The sequence below is a fragment of the Danio rerio genome, chromosome 8 (genome assembly GCF_049306965.1).
Source record: "Danio rerio strain Tuebingen ecotype United States chromosome 8, GRCz12tu, whole genome shotgun sequence".
Lineage (NCBI taxonomy): Eukaryota > Metazoa > Chordata > Actinopteri > Cypriniformes > Danionidae > Danio > Danio rerio.
This window is the reverse complement of record NC_133183.1, coordinates 45,472,114-45,486,665: the sequence shown is the minus strand read 5'-3', so window position 1 is coordinate 45,486,665 and position 14,552 is coordinate 45,472,114.

Genomic DNA, 14,552 nt, shown 5'->3' with positions numbered 1-14,552 from the left:
GTACTTTCTAAGAATGTATTTTATTTGTCGTATTGTATCTTTGTTACTTCCTAGACACCCTATAGACCAGGGTCGTAACAGTTTGCATTTCAGCATGTAAATATTTATCGGGTCATGTTCTTTCTTAAACAGTTTTACAAGTTTTTACTTTTGGCACTAAATAAATGTACACACACACACACACACACACACACACACACACACACACATACACACACATTTAAACATTTTATAAAACACATAAGCATTATAATTTAACATAAAAATGGTTAATAATGGTAAAACAGTTTGTTTAAAAAATGTATTTAAATGTTTATTATATTTTTAATGATTAAATGGTGTCAATTAATCATACGTGCCTGGCTAATCAGCTCTTTTAAGAGCAGTTCCTTTAAAAACATACTTTATTTGTATATTTTATGCAATCTCAGAAATAATATAAAGAAATAGATATAAAATGTTTATTTTGCATGCATGTTGTACAGTTTAGTTTTTTTTTTGTTTTTTTTTTACTTAACAATATAAAGAATACAGAAAAATAAAAATCATTTGCACAATATGCACATTGGATAAACAGGAAAGAAGAGAGAAAGAAAGGAAAAAATGAAACAAAATAATAATAATAATACAAGAACATTAGGGAAATATAAAAGAATATATAAAATCAAAAATATTTTTAAAAAAAGATGAATTGAATGAAGAGTCTCATAATATTTCTTCAAAAACAAAACAGATTATTTTATTATCAATTAATCTAAGTGAAGTAATTACATGTTCTATTTCACATTATAATAACAGTTATCATTTTTATCATTATCAGTATCATTTAAAGAAACCTTTGTAAAATTATAGATTAAAAATGTACATAGCTTAATGATTTGTTTTGCTTTTTTAAAATAACACAACATCTTTGAGGTGCAATTTGGAACTCGTGTTTACCTTTGAAATCATTCCAAAACAGTAATGTTAAATTGCATGAAATAATAAGACATGTTCCCCTTCGGTTGGGGAACTCCAGTGCTATAGGTGGATTTGATGTAAAAAATCCACGTATGGGAGGATTCGGTTCAGAAGCCGCATGTCTGTAAGAGTATTGAACAGGCCAATGAAAGCAATGAATTGGCAGCGTAAGCTTGCGCAGGTGTGTTTCAATGCCAATTATCCTATCATATAAGCACACCTGGCGTGAGCAAACGCCATCCTTTTCGCTTCAGAGACTTTCTGATGGAGTCGATGAGGGTTCCTCCTGCTGTGATCCAGCGATACCGAACGAACAAGCATTCTCCTGGTCCAGAGTGTGTACATCACAGCGGCAGACGGTCGAGCTGGGTTTTCTCCCTTGCCTGGTGATTCTTTGGGTCTGTTCCTCCAGAGCGGTGCGTATAAAGTTGCAACTTCACAAAGAGAGCACGGCGCTCCGACTGTGCGTTTCTGGATGTTGTGGGTTTCTGTCCTCGGATGATGGGTACAGGCACTGCGTTACATGCTCCAGCATGTTAATGCACTGCTCGCGGGGAGTTCATGTCGCGACTAGCCTTTGCAAAAGGGCAAACCACCCCAGTTGTCCCCTGCTCTGCAGCGGGCACTCGGGCAGATCTGAGGGTTCAGCGAGAGATAATCCGTTGCCCACGGGCCCGCGGACCTCTTGCTCATCCAAGCGCTCCATCTAACAGATGGTAGCTCTTACGCTCGATGACACCGGAGACCAGACGTCCACCGCGGCATTGGAGCCCAAAGCATTGGGCTGCTTTGGCCGTGGGTTGGAGATGGTTTATCCCCCAGCTCCGCGGCCAGACCGACTAGAGGGGCGTTCCCTTCTTCCCGGGGGTGCACAGTAGGCTCACGCGGACTTGAAGGGCACTTTTTTCTGCTCGTGCTGCGTGTCCCTCCACCCTCACCACTCTTGACGGTGGAGCGGCCAGGGGGTATGTGGCGATTCCTCAGGTTGAGAGCGCAATGGCGGTCAATCTGCGCGGCGCCTCTTCTTGGCGGGGTCCGCCTCGTCTCCCATCCAAAGCCTGTAAGTTATCTGCTCCCTCGGAGCTAGAGCTTACAAAGCTGCGGGCCAGGCTGCTTCCGCCTTGCATGCGACAGCCACCTACCATCGCTACCAAGCACAGGCGCTGGCCGAGCAGCAACAGGGTGGGTCCAACCCAGGCTTATGATCTTCGCACCGCACCCGACTAAGCTCTTCGGACTACTAAGTCCGCTGCGTGTGTGTTGGGGAGGACAATGTCCACACTAGTGGTCCAGGAATGCCACCCTGACTAAAACTTGGCTGATATGCGCAAAGTCGACAAAGTCTGCTTTCTTGATTCCCCCATATCCCAAGCTTGTCGGCGACACCGTCTGCGAATTCACCCAGGAATTTGGGGGTGTGAGAGAGCAGTCTGATGGGTGATGTCACCTTCAGTGGGACCGTAAGCCCGTTCCGCCCGCCGTACCATCCATATCTGCTCCTCGCCAAAGGCGCCCGCCTACGAGAGCTGCACCGCCCCCGCACACGCCTCTGGCGAAGTGGTAGCATCGAGCACCTCGGAAGCAGGCAGCCCCCTGCCCAGAACACTGCTATGTCTGGCAACGGACCGCGAAGCATCCCTGGGACAGGTCGTCTGGAGAAGAAGGAACTTGCTCTTTCCCTGCTGGAGGGCGGGGCCCCATTTCCAACAGCACTTTTTACTGCCATGAAATGAAAGGGCACTTTTCCACTTCCCCGGATGTGACAGCCCAAAATCTGCCAGTCTGAGACACTGTGCTCTCTAGCTCGCATGTTCGGTGCGCTTCGCCAGTGGCACACGAGCGCTGGGGGGATGTTTTCCTTTCCCCCAGCCCTCAAGCCCCCTCTCGAACGGCCCCCCAAGTTCACAGGCGTGTATTTCACCAGGGTCAACCCCCTGTCCGCCCCTGTCTTGCGAGAGGAGATTGCTGCCCTCCTGGCAAAGGGTGCAATTGAGCCGGTTCCTCCAGCCGAGAAGGAGAGCGGGTTCTACAGCCCGTACTTCATCGTACCCAAAAAGAGCGGTGGGTCAAGGCCAATCCTAGACCTGCGCGTTTTGAACCACTGTCTTCACAAGCTGCCGTTCAGAATACCTACGCAGAAGCGCATCCTCCGATGCATTCATCCTCAGGATTGGTTTGCAGCCATAGACCTGAAGGACGCATATTTTCATAGCTCCATTCTTCAACACCACCGCCAGTTTCTGCGGTTTGCGTTAGAGGGTTGAGCATGGCAATACAAGGTACTCCCCTTTGGGCTCTCTCTGTCTCCGTGGGTCTTCACCAAACTTGCGGAGGGTGCCTTAGCATGTAATGGCATCCGCATACTCAAATATCTCGACGACTGGCTGATTTTCTCGTGATGGAGCTGGACTCGGTCACCATGGTAGCGCACCTCTCCGGAGAGCGTGCTCGCCTTTTGCTGAACTGTCTGAGGGAGCTCGACAGCAAAATAGTGGTCCCACTGAAATACTTTTAGAGGCACTTGGGGCATATGGCATCCGCTGCGGTTGTCACGCCGCTCGGACTGCTACATATGAGACCACTTCAGCACTTGCTTCTAGATCGAGTCCCAAGACGCGCATGACATGCAGGCGCACACCGAGTCACTGTGACTGCGCTGTGTCGCCGCACCCTCAGCCCTTGGAATGACCCCTCGTTCCTGCAGGCCGGTGTGCCTCTGGGACAGGCGTCCAGTCATGTTGTTGTTTCAACAGATGCTTCCAACACGGGCTGGGTAGCTGTGTGTTACGGGCATGCAGCTGCGGGCCTATGGAAGGGTGCCCAGCTGCATTGGCATATCAATCGCCTAGAGCTGTTGGCAGTGTTCCTTGCTCTCCACCGCTTTATTCCGGTGTTGGAGCAGCAACACGTGCTGGTCAGGACGGACAGTATGGCTCCTCTGGAGTCATCCGCGGCTGAAATCGCTGCGCGCCATGTGCTCACCGCAGCAAATTCACTCTCGAGAATGGAAACTCCAGGCCTTCAACTAATGTGCAAAGAGTGCTACTAGGCACAACTCTTAGATCATTTCCAAAAGATAACTCATTACAAACAGAAGATTTATTGACTCCTACACCATTCATCCCTTCAAAGCTGTCACTTCAAAGGCTAAGCCCTTTAAAGGCATGAATGGTGTAGGGGTCAATGAATCTTCTGTTTGGAACACAGCGATACAAAAACTTGTGTGTTACAGCAAGTTGGAGCTCAAATCTGCAGGACACCGGACCTACAGAGATTAAACAATATCTCCTTTAAATTTATTGATCATAGTGGTAAACCCTGCAGAGTGATTAGATTTGTCATTACTAAAATAGGCCTTATAACCCTATTGTGATTTCCAAAAATATACATCAATCTTACAAGAATTAATTTCTTGTACAATTAAGTCAGCATTCATTCTTCCACATAAAAACTTGCTGGATAAGTTGGTGGTTCATTCCGCTGTGGCAACCCCGGATTAATAAAAGGACTAAGCCGACAAGAAATAAAATGAATGAACGATCACACTTTTTTTTTAAATCCAATATTAGTTTAAGTAAAAACATGACTTCGTTTTCCATATTAATTTAAATATATATAAACGGATAAACGGCACATATAGGACCTATTTATGTTTCCTTTACAAATATTATTGAGTAAATATCACAAATTTTCTTCTTTTTTTAGCCTATTAAATATAAAAACCACTAAGCTAACACATATTCTAATCTGTATAAATCATTTAAATCTGTATTGGTTGTAGGCCTAATTTACAGTAGGCTATTTACTAAGAAATGAAAAAAATCCTACTTAATATCATTATTATTATTATTATTATTACTATTTAAGTAGGATACTGTTTATTTATTTTTTTTATTTATTTTATTTTTAAGTCTACTTTACAATTGACACATTTAAACCACTGCAGAAATGTTCTAACCAACAGGCCCGTGTCATATACAGTAAAGATACTTAATAAATGACCTACTATAAATTTAAGCGATTAACTTTTGCTATATTTTTTTTTTGTTTTCACAAGCTTTGCAGACGTAACATAAATTCCACTTTTTAATAATATGTCAACTATAGCGTCCATCATGAGCCACATTTGTGTTCAAAATGACTTCAATGTTTTCAAAGATGAAATGTTTTGAAGATTGCTAAAACTGAATTTTAAAATGCTTTGAAAGCAAATTTCACCTAAGAGTGATGACTTTAATACTTAAAAAACAAAAAAATACCCATTTCAATTTTAAATGTTAGAATGTTTTAAACAAATAGGGCATAGGAGAGATAACTGGGACTAGAACACAACCAGGAACTTTCTAACTACAGCTCCAGAGGTGTAGTTACAAGAAGTTTGCGACACAGTTTGCGAATGTTTGTTGGAACAATGGATTTGGAAAATGCTAAATCAACAAACTATGTTTGTAAAGTCACAACTTGCGACCTTAGTTGGTTAACGATGGTTTTCAGAAATACACTGCTGGGTTGAATTTTCAACCCAAACACTGGGTTAAGACAGATGAGTAACAACGCTGACTTGTTTTAACCCAATGGGCTATATGCACGCATTACTTCCGCGTTTGTAAGGCCGCGGTCCAGCTTCGGGTCCGGGTGATTTTAAGCAGAGGTAAACAGTATTATGGCAGAGTCGTCAATATTTACTCGCTTTTTGCGAGTAAATTATGGTCAACGATGTGCAAATGATTGTCCGGATGTGCACTGCAACACCGCAGAGCAAACTTGCGAAAGGTTTCAAGTTTTATGCATCTTCCTACCTGTGCAATTATGAAGGTAAGTTCAGCTAGCCTGTAGGCTAACGTTAATGCTATTCTTATGATCTGTCCATCTGCAACTTTATCACGTTAGTAAAAATGATCATATGTGTACGTAATTCTGTCTCAAAGTGTTAGGTAAAAACAGGGCAGGAATAAGATCTTAGTGAGAGCTCACTACCGATCGATCTATGAAGAAATCATTATCCTCACCAGCTGAGAGTAGGACAGCATACATGTGAAGTTCTGTCCCGTTCATATTTTTACTGTTCTAAAGTGACCACCACTATTCAGTTCGGATAATCACAGAAACACAGATGCTATCTTAGCTTGTAAGCATGATTATTGAGCAAGATATATTAGGAATCAAATAATACAATGCAGTTCCATCCACAACAGACAAATAGCACTGTGTCACTGCTGAGATTTATTGCTGAAACAGTGGAGATGACAGATGCAGTGTAAAAGTGTAGATGACATGCTATCTCTTTAGTCTATATATCTATAATATCTATGTAATAGCTAATGGTAACAAGCATGACTTTGGATTTTTATTCATTAGTAAATTAGTTGAACAATGCTAACTATTAAATATTAAATAGTTCTTTTAATAGTGAGCAAATACATTAACTAATGAAACCTTATTTTAAAGTGTAACTAAAGGAAGCTACTTTTAAATGATTTAAAATAATGATTTACAGTGTAGTTTAATCTGATGATATTGCTGCAGATGTTTTTCAAAAGAAGATATTTTGAAGAAAGCTGAAAACCTGTACCATCGACTTCCATAGTAGGAAAAAGAACTACTATGAATATCAGTGGTTGCAAGTTTCCAGCTTTCTTCAACGTATATTTGTTTGTGTTAAACATCAGAAAGAAATTCAAACAGGTTTGGAACAAGTGAAGGATGAGGAAATAGAATTTTCAGTTTTGGGTGAACTGCCTTTAATGACTCACTTAAAAAAAAAACTATTAATATTCTTGTTTCTGTTTTCTAGGTAACATTATGAGATTTAGAGCTAGAAAATTTTGTGTGTTACTCCATCCTAGAACAGACATCCATCAGAAAATCCATGCCATCGTCCGCTAGTTAATAGCTCCTGCTCTTGTGTGGCTGAAAGTGGGATATGCAAACATTTGGTTGCTTTGCTTTTCCAGACAGCCCATTACTCTAAAATGTGTAATGTGTGTTGTCACATGAACAATTGTTTGGAATGGTTCAAAATGTTAAATTTGTTTTGACAATTTTTATTTCAAATGATATACATTAAATTTAATTTTATATGTACAGTGAATAAAATAAAGGTCTTTATTCTGAATGAAAAAATAAATTGCAATTAGAAAGTAGCTTAAGAAATGTTTATGTATATTAATGTTCAGTTTTTTTTTTTTTACTTTAAAGGCAATGAAAATAATCTATTATTTGCCATAAAAGCTCCTTTCTTTAAATGTCTGCATCTGGTTGGCACTCGAGCCTCGATCAGGTTGCTAGACTGAAAATGTCAGCTATACTCTTGTCTTTTTCTGTTTCTGTAAAATCCTTACGTTGAATATTAACCCACCTCTTCTGCACGACTTTGTCTTTTGGATTCGTGTGGAAATTGTGGTAAGAGTTCAATTTCTGACGCTGTGCGTTGCTGAACACAGCAGTGGTTGCTAAAAGTACTGTTCTCACGTCTTTGAAATGACACTTTTAAACGTTTAGATGTCATATTTATGTAGCTGACATAAACATATATAAGTGGGCTATAATGGCATAAAACATTGACAACTCTTCAAAACATTGCTTGTTTTTAAAAGTAGCGCTCCTGTTGTAGCACTGTACTGTACTGAAGTTGGCTCGGGGTCTTACATTTTACAGGAAAAGCGTCACGCGCTGCCGTGCATATAGCCCATTTGGGTTGGCAGGAGTTCTAATAAATCTGCAGGTGAGCCACAAATTTAGTTGTAGATTAATCCTAAATTTGCAACTATTACAGAAATTGTCTTTCCCATCATCCAAATCGCATGTTTGAAAGCATTTTGACTTTTGTGAAAAACATAATAAGGACAGGAGTTGTGGTGGCACCTAAATGATTTTTTTAAAGGTGCTTTTTGTGACTACTTGTTTATCCTGCATTAATGCATTCAGTGTAAAGCTGCAAAATTACTCATCAAAGGATCTCAATTCAAACACCTACACAATATAAATTATAAATGATGATGATTTGCATGTTTATGAATCCTATGTTTGATTGAGAAAGATTCAATTTTTTTACTTTTTAGTTAGTTACAAAGTCACAAACAATCCAATAAAATAGAAGTACTGAGATAACAGTTTATAGTTCAGATATAAACACTGATGTTTATGGTAAAGATTAAAATCACAGTTTAATGCAACTTTTACAGTTTAAAAACAACCATCGGAAATATGCCACTTAATAGTTTTTCAAAAATAATACCATTAATAAAGAGACATGACGTTTAACGAGTGAACTATTGAATCATTCATTAAAAATGGGACAAAAATTAAAATGTGTTTATAATGTTAGATTCATACATTTTGTATTATCAGAAACATTAGTGAAGATAATTTTTTGTAGTATTCAATATTTGACTTTTTTATTCAGCTGGTTATTTGTAGATTTTTTTTTATGTTTTTTGAAAATTACAGGTTCTAACTTTTGTTAAAACCAACATTTTCTTGAAGTATTGTTTTTGTAATAAATGGAAAGCAAATTAAATTTGCCTCGTGCCTTTTTTTACTGATCCGATGGGTTCAATCCATGACTCAAAATGTGATCTGAACCATGAGATTTGTGATCCATTACACCACAAAGTATTTAATAATGCTCATAACTAGAATGCTTCCGCTTTGCTGTATAAACTAAATGTGCAATTTTAGGGTTTCAGTCAATTTAATTTAGATTACCTCATGGCCAAGTCACAGCCGTGCTCTGCCTCAGAACAGCTCAGTGAATGGGAGAGCACAGCGAGAATGTGCTTGGAAGGCAAGTACTTTAAAAAAAAAAAAAAAACATTTATACGGTAAATCAACATTATTTAGTAGAATGTATTGACTGTGTTAGAAATATGGTTGTAAAAAATGCTCTGCTTGTAAATTTCAATCAAACTCATGCATGTGAGTGTGTGTGTGTGCATATTAAAAATTGTTATTGACAGCACAAATCTAACAAGCAATGCACACTAGCCTTACTCTTTTGCATTTAGCTCAATATTGTTTCATCTGTAGTAGTTCATTCCACCTTAAGGTAGTAACTAACAGTATGGATGCTTTCTTTGATAGTATGTTTTATACTGTTGCCTTCATCAAATTAAAAAAGCTAATAAAACTAGACCATAGTATAACGATTATTAACTTATAACTTATTTAGCATTCTTATTTGCTTAACAAACAAATAACCAGTTGTCATCTGAACAAAGATAATCCTGTTAGTTCTTCCTCAGTTGGTGTTATAATCATGTGTAATCATTCTGGTCTAGAACATCTGTCTGTGTTTACTTCTCTTTTGTCTTGCAGTATGGATGAGGATTTATATGAGATAAATGAGGATGGAAATCTTCTTAAGGAAAAATAGATGGACAGCTTAACTCTCAGATTCTCTCTGATTTGCTCAGCTGCCTTATTTAACAGAAGGGTTGAAAAAATGACATCAGCTAGTTCTACATGGTCTAAATATCTTGACCAAATATGAGACTTATTTTCACACTTAGATGAGGCTAACTTAACAATCAATCTTGCAAAGTCTGAATTCGCAAATGCGACAGTCACTGAAAAAAGGTATGTAAAGCCTATTGGCGGAAAAGTCAAAGCCATCTGTAATTTTTTCAACTACCAGAAATCTGCATGAACTACATCAATTTCTTGGAATAATTTGGTTACTATCAGAGTTTTTGTAAACACTTTGCTAGCATTTTTTCAGACCAGATTGATCTGATGAGTCCAAAATGTGTGGTCTGAGACAAGTCAACAAGTCTTTAAAAATTGTAAAGCCTTTGTTGGGAAGTGCCCCACAGTGTCTTAACCAGGGCTCCGAATTGGTTCAAGGAGCAGAAACGAAAATTGGAAACGAATGACATTTTTCAGGAACAGAAACGAAAACCTAAAAAAGATTAACTTTAATCTTTCTGAACAGAAACTTTTACAGTTAAACGGTTTCTAACGTTATTTTATCGTTCTCTTTTCTATACGAATTTGAGAGACAAAAAGCAATAATTTAAATCATGTGTACAAATGCGACGGTAACGCATACAATGTAAAATGTCCGCGAAGCAGACATCATAAGCGAAAGTTGTTTCTGATGCGACAAGCTTGTCTTAGAGGTTACAGAGAGCCTGCTCTTTCATGTACAAAGGTATGTTTCGGTTAAGGTTATTGTTACTAAAACTTGTATTTATACTAAATGAATTATTGATTGTCGATTGTTTTTAGATGGGTCTTCAAAAAAAAATCTTTTTGTTAATATTTCTCTTATGACAAATCATCTGTAATATTGAAGGATGAGATCCATCCATGATGGATAAAGATTAAATTATATGATATATTATCAAACCACTCAAGCATTTTCCATTCGGAGAATTACAGCAGAGGTGGGTAGAGTATCCAAAATCTGTACTCAAGTAAGTACAAAAGCCGAAATTTTTACTCAAGTAAAAGTAACAATCTTAAAAGTTACTCGAGTAAGAGTAAAAAAAAGTACCTTATGAAAAAATTACTCAAGTAATTAGTTACTTAGTTACTTTAATTTTATGTATATGTGTATATATATGTGTGTGTATATATATATATATATAGGGTGACGTGGTGGTGCAGTAGGTAGTGCTGTCGCCTCACAGCAAGAAGGTTGCTGGTTTGAACCTCGACTGAGTCAGTTTCATTTCTGTGGGGAGTTTGCATGTTCTCCCTGCGTTCGCGTGGGTTTCCTTCGGGTGCTCCGGTTTCCCCCACAGGCCAAAGACATGCGGTACAGGTAAATTGGGTAGGCCTAATTGTCCATAGTATATGTGTGTGTGTGAACGAGTTTGTGTGGATGTTTGTGGATGTTAGCTAAAAAAGAAAATGAATGAATGAATGAATGAACATATATATATATATATATATATATATATATATATATATATATATATATATATATATATATATATATATATATATATATATATATATATCAAATTTATTAGTTTGTCAAAATTAATCGTATTCCTGTGAATTTTTTTTTCTTTTTTCAAATATTTCCTAAATGATGTTTAACAGATTCAGGAAATTTTCACAGTATTTTTTTCTTCTGGAGAAAGTCTTATTTGTTAGAACAAAAGCAGTTTTTTTTTTAAACCCAATTTTAGGGTCAATATTATTAGCCCCTTTCAGCAATATTTTTTTAATTGTCTACAGAACAAACCATTCTTAATGACTTGCCTAATTACTAAATCTAGTTAAGCCTTTAAATGTCACTTTAAGCTGAATGCTAGTATCTTGAAAAATAACTAGTCAAATATTATTTACTGTCATCATGACAAAGATAAATTAAATCAGTTATTAGAAATGAGTTAAAACTATATATATATATATATATATATATATATATATATATATATATATATATATATATATATATATATATATGTGTGTGTGTATATACACCATTTTATGATTTTGTGTTAAAAATAACGTTTAAATTTTATATTTTTAATGATTAACAGCCTGAATGACTAATATTCATTCATTTTCTTTCTCGGCTTAGTCCCTTTATTAATCCGGGGTCGCCACAGAGGAATGACCCACCAACTTATCCAGCACGTTTTTACACAGAGGATGCCCTTCCAGCCGCAACCCATCTTTGGGAAACTGAATGAATAATATGTACTGGGATAATCTGTTATTCCATTAAACAGATTGGTTATCTCAAAGCAGGCCGGTAACCAGCCTGTTATAAAGTGTGTTTTCTAAAAATATGGACTTTTTTTTGCAGTTATTCACCTCATTTACAATGTATAAGATTTAAATACTGTATTTTAGTGACAATTTAAGCACTATTTTAGCTGTATTAGCCTGTTAAGTCATCATCATAATGACACATTTAATGTACCAAAATATTTTCTAAAGATTTAGAATAAAGAAAAATAATTAAATACTTATTTTTAAAATACAAATGTATTAGATCATAAATCGTTAGAAAAAGTAGGAATCTGTTGAAGTTTTGAATTAAGAACTGTACCCTATAGTAGCTTTAGACTACAAACTGGCCAGAACATTTAACTGTCCTCAGTCAGAATTTGGCTGATAGCCATAATAATAATAATAATAATAATAATAATAATAATAATAAAAGAGCTTCACAATTTTTTCTAGCCTCTCTTGTAAATAAAGTACATTTGATTTGATTGAAAATTCATGGATAACAAAATAGTCAAATTAATTTTAATATAGCATTTTGCTTGGTCTGAAAGCCTTTTTCAAAATATTTATTTTACTATTTATGTTGACATAGCAGTCAAAATAAGGCAAATGAGCTCATGTATGGGACAAATTCTGGATCTTTGTCAGAGAGGGGTGAGATTTTCCAACCACCTGAACCCCCCCTGGCTATGGGCCTGCATAGTTACCATGAATAAGGTTCAAATTGGGATAATTTTGACACTTACCACTACTTTTTTCAGGTTGGAGCTGGAATTCATGTATATGCTGTAATGTCAGTTAAATGTACAGCACGTGTCGCATTGTCAGACTATTGTTGTTGACACCTTGGAGAGAAAACAGACTGAACTTGAGGCCGGGTGACCTGGGGGCTATTTCATAAAAGTGGTTAAGAAAAAAAGAGGGGATTAAAGTCAAAAGCCTGACTTCAATGAGCTGAACTAAACCTCCACGCTTAAATTGGTTCCATAACAGCAAGTTGAAGATCATTTGATCTAGTCTGAGTTCAGTTTAAATAATCTGGATAACTGCTCGTGCACATTTCTGTTGTGAAACCTCGATCATAGATACATCGATCATGCTGTGCGCTACCATGGCAACTTCGAGAACTGAAAGAGCTCTGAAATGAGACACAGCTGTGTTCACAGTGAGTGAGCCGCGAAACTGCAGATTGTTCAATAGGCTACATTAGTAGCAATATATTTTTAAATGTAGGCTATTATTTAGGCGTATTATATGTTGCTATTAAGTGACTATAAAGTGTTAATCATTATTAAGAGGTTAAGTGAATTAAAATGGCACCAGAATATGGCAGGTAAATGGTAACATTACTTTGATTAGGTTTGAACTTAAGACTTAGCCTGAGAGTTAGCCTGCTCCGGACCAGGCTAGTTTCCCAGCATAAGTTGCCAGGGTAACTAAGTTTGAACTATCGTAAATTTGATTTATGAAACCGAATCCGCCATTAATAAACCTGACTTACCAAAATAAGCCTGGCTTTTTCTGTAAGCTTGGTTTATGGAATAGCCCCAAGGTCTGATAAAATCACTATACAGACAGCATGATCGTCCTTCTCGGAACCGCATATGACCATGGCGTGACCGCAGTATAACTCGCACGTCTCCCTCGTCAGCCATCATTCAACACACAGGCGCGCGCTAACAGAAAGCAGGAGACGCGTCTTTATAGCAACCTCTCGCGACACAACCTCTCCAATGCGGTGCCTTGCGATATTTGCAAACAAAACATATGGATAATGTTTATTATAATTTGACAGTAACGGAGGAACCCCACGAAATGTAGCGAAGTAAGAGTACTGATTTTTCTCTAATAATTTACTTGAGTAAAAGTACACATTAAAATGTACTCAAAAAGTACACGTTACCCAATAATTTTACTCAAGTAAATGTAACGAAGTAAATGTTACTCGTTACTACCCACCTCTGAATTACATTATTTAATAGCTTAGTCCTTATAAATAATCCAATAATAAAAAACTTTATTTACAAGGCTACTGAAGAATTAACCGAATATGCAATATGATGCGCATAATGATCACAGTGAAATGAGGTAAGCGCCTCAAATATCTGGCTGTGATGCGTATTTAGACCCAGTCAATAAAAAGATAATATAGATTGAAACACTTTAATATTTTAGAGAAAGTAATAAAGTTTGAACAACCAATGTTTGGTCTTATTAACCTGCCCATAGTTAAACGTCATGTAGCCTACTTTTTGATTACTTGACCAGCGAGCATAAACGAGATCTGTGCATAATGAGGTAAGAAGAGGTGTTTCAGTGATCCGAAGGTTATGACTTGAGACTTGCTTGTGACTTGGACATGTGACTTACTCCCACCTCTGATTAATGGAAAGCAAATGACATTCGTCATCTTCCTTTCTTGCTGATGTGAAAAATGGTCCATGACTCAAAAACTGTATTGTGATACAAACTGTGAGATTTGTGATCCGTTAAACCTCTAATTAGTATTAATTTCTGTACTTGCACCTTTTTTTTATTTTCATTTTTCTTTTCTCAATTTTTTGACAACTAAACCTGTTGTTGGAGTGGGTCCGGTAGTGGAAATATGTTAAAGAAAGCAAAAAGGATTTTATTATTCTTTTGTGGTTTTACAGCGGCAAGGTACTGGTATCACTCTCTAATCTCTAACAAATCTCACTTCACCTGCTTTTTTCTCTCTCTCTTTTTTTATTTTTTTTATTTTTTGCTGGGTTTGGTATCTCTGTAATCTCTAACACACAGGTGTCAAACTCAGTTCCAAAAGGGCCGCATCTCTGCACAGTTTAGTTCCAACCCTAATTAAACACACCTGATTAAACTAATTGAGTTCTTCAGGCTTGTTTAAAACCTACAGGTAAGTG